This window comes from Tursiops truncatus, chromosome 1 (genome assembly GCF_011762595.2).
Source record: "Tursiops truncatus isolate mTurTru1 chromosome 1, mTurTru1.mat.Y, whole genome shotgun sequence".
NCBI lineage: Eukaryota > Metazoa > Chordata > Mammalia > Artiodactyla > Delphinidae > Tursiops > Tursiops truncatus.
Genome location: NC_047034.1, coordinates 35,030,134 through 35,037,401, shown reverse-complemented (window position 1 = coordinate 35,037,401; position 7,268 = coordinate 35,030,134).

Here is a 7,268-nt window from a genome sequence, read left to right as displayed (position 1 = left end):
ATCTCTCCCACTTCTTCTGCGAGCACTTTTGTTGCAGAAACCTGTATCGCGTATAAATATTTGCTTGTATCCACCCTCTGTTATCCATCCATCTTCACAGGCTTGAGACTTGTTCAGAGATCACTCCCTCCAACTTTGGGAGAGCAGTGGGCTGGGTGAGGTCCGGGGTGTGGACCAAGCTTGTGCTCTGGTGACAGCTTGGTGTGGCAAGAAGAAGGGACCTGGCAAAGAGTGCATCACGGGAAGGCCAGTTTTGAAATGCCATTTGTGAAATTGCCAACAATCTCCATCTCTGTCCTGTATCCCCCTCCCCCAAGCATGAGTTTGGGCAGCTCAGCCCAGATTCCCAGGAGAGGGAGGCTCATGGGATGAGTGTCTCCTCTGGCCCTGGGAAACTGAGGACCATCTGGAATAATCAGGCATTAACCCCTTTTCCCAGTTGCCTGAGCTGTACAGAAAAATGCTCTGGTTTTGTTTTCCTGCTCCAGCCCTGATTTGGAGGAGTAATACGAGCTGCTGTCAGCACTGCAGAGGGGAGGAGATCGAGCAGGGCCAGAGCCCTACATTTGGCTTCTGGGATGGGAATGGAGATAACATAACTCCATGTAACCAATCCAAAAAGTTTATCAAGTTTATCTTAAGGTTCATCTCCCTGAGCCAAGCAATTGAGGTCGGAGAGGCAGCTGCCTTTTCTGAACCCCAGCAGGAGGCTCTCTGCTTGGAACTTGCCTCTTCTGATGTCATCTTTCCCAGCCCAGTCTACTTCTTCCCCAAAAAAGCATCCTCTCGCACAACACACACACACACACACACACACACACACACACACACACACACACACACACACACACCCCATTCCTCCTTCATCAGGGAAGAAGTACTAAATAAACTCCGGTCTTATTGTAGGGTTAGGACCTGGGGTAATAATGTCTGATGGCTGAACTTCAAAATTGTTTGGATTGGTCTTTGGTCATGCAGGCCACGGGGGTGAGACCACAGCGTCTGCTAAGATACCTCCACTGGGAGTTTTTTCCCCCTTGTTAGCAGATCCTCTTGGCTCAGAACCATTGATTTGTTTTCTGTTTGTGACTCACTCCCAGAAGAGTGGGTGTGTTGTTTTTATTTTTGACCAAAGGGAAGGATGGTGACAGTGAGTTTGAGTGTGTGGTCAGTGTGTGAGGTCACTTCAGAGGTGGTTCCAGAGGCTGTCGGGTTCCTCATTGGGTGAGTTGTTTCAAGGCTGTCCCTTCACCCCCAGGGAGCTTCCCAGTAGGAAGGAAAAGGGGAGGACAGAATGTGGCCTGATCTAAAGGGGAAGTTTCTGGGTTTGTTTGGCTTTGAGGCACTTGAAGTTGCTTGAAATCCTCAAGGAATTTAGGGACCTCCCAGTGATTCTGACAACACGACTATCTGCATGGGATCAATGGACCTGTCAGGACAGGTTAGGTTACGCTGCAGTAATAAACAACCTCAAGTCCCAGTGCCTGTAAACCAGAGACTTCTTTCTCACTCACGTTACATGTCCTTTGCCTGTTGGTAGGGAGATTCTGTTCATCAGACTCACGCAGGGACCCAGGCTGATCGAGCAGCTACCACGTTGAATGTTGCCCATCACCAAGCCAGAGGAAAACCGAGAGAGCCCAGAGGCTCCTACACCAACCAGCATGGAAAAGCTCCAGTCACTTTTGCTCGCAACTCATTGGCCAGAACTAGTTCTATAACCCACCCTCCACAAGGGGAGCAGGAAGTGCATTCTTTCCATGTGCTCAGAATGGGGAAAGAGCTGGAAATATTTGACGAACAGCACCATTCTCTGCAGTCTTTAAGGGCACAGAGCAATCATTCATTTAACAGGTAATTACCTAATATCCGCTATATCTCAGGTGCTGTTCTAGGCACTAAAGATGCAACAGTGAAGTAGCCATGCTCCTGAAGCTTACGTTTAGTGGGAGAGCCAGGTAATAAACATCCCAACCTAAGTGCAATAGAGCCTCGGGTCATGCACACTGTGATGACAAAGTACAGTGAGGGATAGAAAGCAACAGGGGCCACTGTATTGGATTGGGGGGGGGGGGTGTCAGGAAGGACCTCTCTGAGGAGCAGACATTTAAACACAGACCTGAGTGGAGTCAGCCCTTTGTCTATCTGAGCGAGGGTGGCCCAGGATGAAGGAACAGCAGGCACAGCACACCCCAGACTCTCCCAAACTTTGTGAATATGAGTTCGTTCCAAATATGTATTCCCAGACCCTCCCTCCAGAGACTGATTCTGTAAGCCTGGATATTGGCCTGTATTTTCTGTGAGTTTGATGAATGTGACTCACAGACCACGCTTTGGAAACGGGACCAAGGCAGTGGGTAGTGGGATTGTGTGAGCCCCTTCGTAGACATTCGAAGAAAAACGCTCTTACTCTTGTTAGCTACAGGATGACAGCTCTTTGAGCAGCTTCCTTTCCCGCCTGGGCAGCTTTGGCATATAGAGCTCAGCCCCCCCAGAAAGTCAGTAATACCTTCCATTGCTAGACTGTGAGCCGGGACTGTGACAAAACATTGTCAGGGAATTAAAATGTTTGCCACCTGCCATGTGTTATACATATTTACTCTAGGAGCACACATTGAGTACCTACTGTGTGGCAGGTACTCTCGGCTTGAATGACCTCATCTTCACGGCAACTCTGTGAAGTGGCCAGCATTCCCGTTTTACAGATGAGAAAACTGACGCTCAGAGAAGGCATGTGACTGGCCCCCAAAGGTGTCACAGTCTGGACTGCAATCTGTGATTTTGCCTTTGCACTGCCCAGCGGGTGTGGTAAAAACAGCAGTGTTTAAAATCTCTGATGTCACTTTGTAGGTGCTGTTTGAAGAACCAGCAACATCTTTCCCCGTTTTCCTCTCTCTATTGAAATCTTGTCCAACTTTCAAAGTCTGGTCCAAATACCAGGCCCTCCACAGAGCCTTCCCACAGTCACTCAGACCTAATTCACGGCTCTTTCTCCCAAGATCCCACAACAAGTTGCTTGTGCCTTTAGCATCCACATCGTCCTAACAGGATTCACATTTTGTACAAATGTAGTTTGTACATTTTTCTTCCCTCACTTAGGTCTCGTCAGTCTTTCTGATCCCACTGTGCAGGGCAAATAAGAGGTGCTCATCAAATGTTTAGTGCAATGAAACCTGGAGGCTCCCAACCTGTACCTAATACAGAATTTATCTCTTAATATCCCTTCAAGCTATGGCTTCTGTACCCACGGAGGGGGAGATGAAGGAATTGTCTGGTTCAGGAAGAATAGAAGGCACTCAAAGCCCTGAGGGGGCTGGGTAGAAGTGGGGTGGTGTTGGGAGCTCCATTTAAGACTCATGCACATCCTCCAAAGTTGCTGGTCACTGCAGGGGGATTTCCTGTCTTCACGTGCTAGTAACTGGCTAAGGGTGAGGGCTGGTAGGGTACCAGCTCTCCTTTCAGAGGGTTGGGTTGTGTGTCACCCAACACCAGTGCTCTTGTGGGGATCATCTAGGTCCTTGACAGTGCCTGGGGACAAGAGGGCAAACCAGGGTGGGAATGTGATCAGGGACATGAGGGCTGCTGGAACGGTGTCACCATGAAGGGGGGTGGGGTGGGGCTTGTTGTCCAGCAGTTTAGTGGTGTCCTCCATCTGCATTTCAATTATGGAATTTTCCCATCCCCAGCTACTCTGCCAGGCATATGATAAGACTGGTTTGTGTGTGTATGTTTCTTCTTTCTGTGTTGGAAAAACTCAGATATTCCAGGCAGATTTGTCAGCAGCTTTTGCCCTCAGCCAGAGGGGAGGCTCCAAGCCACAGCCACGGACGTTCCAGCACTAAGCCAGTGCTGTGGCAGGCGGCCATGGACCAGAGCAGTGACAGACCAGTGCGAGCAGAGTGGCCTGGACGACCTCCCACTAGAAGCGTGTGTGAGTGCATGCACACAGTACGCCTGTCTCTCTTCTGGGCCTCTGTCTTGTTCCTCTTATCTCTGCTCCCCCTCCCCTCCCATTGTCTTTCCCTCTCCATCCCTCTATCTCTCCCTTCCTCTCCATCCTTCCCTCCTACCCTCTCTCCTTTCCTCACTCGCAGCTCTTCTCACTCCCTTCTTCTTTCTCTTTTTCTCTCTCGTGAAGCGTGCAGGGAAAGGATCGACTGCTTCAAGTGGCTCCCGGAATTCTGAGCTTCCAAGGAGAATAAACTGAAGCTATTTCAGGTCACACTAGCCCATTCCTTAGCACCTCCCATCGGGGTTGCCTGATTATGGAGTTTTTTGTGAGATGAAGGAAAAAGAAGCCAGGAATTCCACCCTTTACAAAATCACTGAAGCAGTTTGGAAGTGAATCCCTGATGACCAGCTGTGGCGATCCTCTGGGGCTGCCCCTGCTGCAGTGAGGAGGCCCCAGAAAGCAAATGGTGGGCCCAGGAGGAGGGAGGGCACGTCGCTATCCCTTAGACTGGCTTCCCTGTCCTCAGTTGTCAGGTTGGGGGGTGGCGCCTGGTCCAGTGTACCACCCACTGCCCACAGGTCTATACTGGGTATTCACATGTCCTCTGCTGGACACGGAAAACTCTGCCTCAGTATCCTTGAACTTTAGCTTGTGGAAGAATCACTGGGGAAACTCATCAATGATGCCGGTTCCTGGGCCACACCCGTACCAATTGAAATCAAGAGGTGGGTGGGGTCACAGAATCTGGGTTTTGAACCAGAATGCTTGTCTGTAAAGAGGAAACTGCGTAGGGACTTCCCTGGTGGCGCAGTGGTTAAGAATCCACCTGCCAATGCAGGGGACACGGGTTCGATCCCTGGGCCGGGAAGATCCCACATGCCACAGAGCAACTAAGCCCATGCACCACAACTACTGAGCCTGTGTGCCACAACTACTGAAGCCTGCGTGCTCTAGGGCCCACGTGCCACAACTACTGAACCCGTGTGCTGCAACTACTGAAGCCCACGCACCTAGAGCCCGTGCTCCTCAACAAGAGAAGCCACCACAATGAGAAGCCTGTGCACAGCAATGAAGAGTAGCCCCCGCTCACCACAACTAGAGAAAGCCCGTGTGCAGCAACGAAGACCCAACGCAGCCCAAAAATAAATAAATAAATAATTTAATGTCAAAAAAAGGAGGGGGAAGGAACTGCGTAGATTCTGAGAGAGATGCAAAAACTATCGCCCTGAGGCTCCAGGGCACGGAAAGAGGCACCAGCCCCTCCAGAGCCCCCCGGGGAGCCCGACGTGCCCCTGCTTCCTTCCAGTTGGGCCCCTTTAAACGGAGCCGGCCCGTTTTTTAGAGCATGCGCACCGTGAATCTGAATGCTGCGTGGACTCTTCCCAGATGTTTGTGACTGATCTGAGCCACCGACTGAGCCTTTCTGAGACAAGGGCTCCTGTTTCTCCACCCACCCTGCATGGTGGCCTCAGCCCTGGGCGGTGGGGCTGGGAGGGTGTGCAGAGAACCCACGTGGTGTTTCAGGCCCCTTGTGGAAGTACAGAATCTATCCCTACCCATAACTTTGAAAGATATCATCTCCATTTTACAAATGAGGACCTGAGGCATGGGGTTTCAATCCACCCTCCACACGGGCACCCAAGAGTTCTATCTTTAAAATACCAGTTGGACTTCACCTAAAACCCGTTTCTGTGATTCCCTGAGGTAACGCCCAGGTTCCTGCGTGTGGCCCACAAGGAGCTCTTGGGTCTGGCCCCTCCCTTTTCCCAACGACCGCTTCCCACTTCAACCTGTTCTCCAGTGACACACACGCTTGTGGTTCTTTCCATGCCTGGGCTGGTGGTGTTCCCACTGCCAGGGGTGCCTTCCGTACCTTCTCTGCTAGGTAACCCTGCTTATCTGCCAAGACCCCACTCTGGAGTAGCCTGCTCCCCAAGTCCTCCCCTGACCCCCTCCCGGCGCCCTGAGCACCCTCCCCTGTGAGGGTGGTGACGCAGTCCCACACCTGAGCTGTGCATTCCTATCTCTGAACGCTCCGATGATACTGAAGGGCCTTTCCCCATCGAGGTAAGCTCCTCCGCGGCAGGCATGGCACCCTAGTCACCCACGTAGTTCTAGCCCCTCGCCCGGGCCCTGGCACACTGTAGGTGCCCGGTTCACATCTGAGCAGCTGAACGGGCTCTTCATTTTAAGTGTCATGTTAGGAATCACTACAGAGAACAGAGGTCGTCAGACACGTGAGGACCTTACAAGGTTCTGGAGGAACTGGACAAGGTCATGGGCCTTGGTCCAGTTCCTTGCTCCCTACTGAGATGGCATCAGAAGCTCTGCAGAACTATTGGGGGGGGTGGGGTCACCCATGTCAGTGGCTCTGCAGCATAGGAACAAATTGAAGCTTTCAAGTATGTCCCCTGCTGGGCTTTGCTCGTGAGATCATAGAGCCAATCTGCACTTGGACTTCAGGGATCCCCTGGCTCCTTTGCTGAGCTCCACCAAGCATGTGGGGTCCAGAAGCAGCCTAGCTGCCAGGGGAAGTCCACTGTGGGACTTCCCTGCAGGGCCATCGAAGAGCCGTGAGTGTCAGCCTGAACTTAACGCAGGCGGAGCCGCCCAGAGGTGGCCCAGTGTCCAGGGCCATTGGAGCCACAGCTGGCTCCTGAGAACCCAGAACCGGAACCCACTGGGCTTAAGTGGCACACATGAAGCCACTTAGGCCTGATGCAAGCAAACCCAGCGACCCTCCCCCGGGTCTCTAGAGGGTGCTGATCTCTCCACAGAGAAGCAGCCCTGAGGATGTCAGACTCCAGGACCCAGCCTTCCTCACCTCCGCCCTGCTGGGCCATTGGAACAGCCTCTGAGGATGTGGAGGCTCCAAAAACATTGTCAGGGAGGATTTCTAGGGTTAGCTGGGGGTAAAGCATAGTGTCTTCCTGTTTCAAAGCACAGAGTAGGGCTTCTCACTCTTTTCCCTCCCGTGGTGGGGCTACTTCACTGCATCACCCTTTCCCCATCCCTAGGCTAGGTGGGTAGTCCAGCCCTGGTTAAGGGAAAGCTGGGTATATTGCAGGGGAAAGACTAAATCTGCACAGATCTGCATGCCTCACCCCGGCATTATTCTAGCTTCTAGGAAAAATGAGGCCTGCTCAGAACAGCCCATAGTACTACTCTCACCTGATATTTAAGGACACAGCCTGTGTTTTGAACAGTGGAGGGGGGGGTGGGGGGAAAGGAACAGGCATTTAGATGGTGGATTTGAGGTTAAAAAAAAAAAGACCCGGGGCTTCTCTGGTGGCGCAGTGGTTGAGAGTCCGCCTGC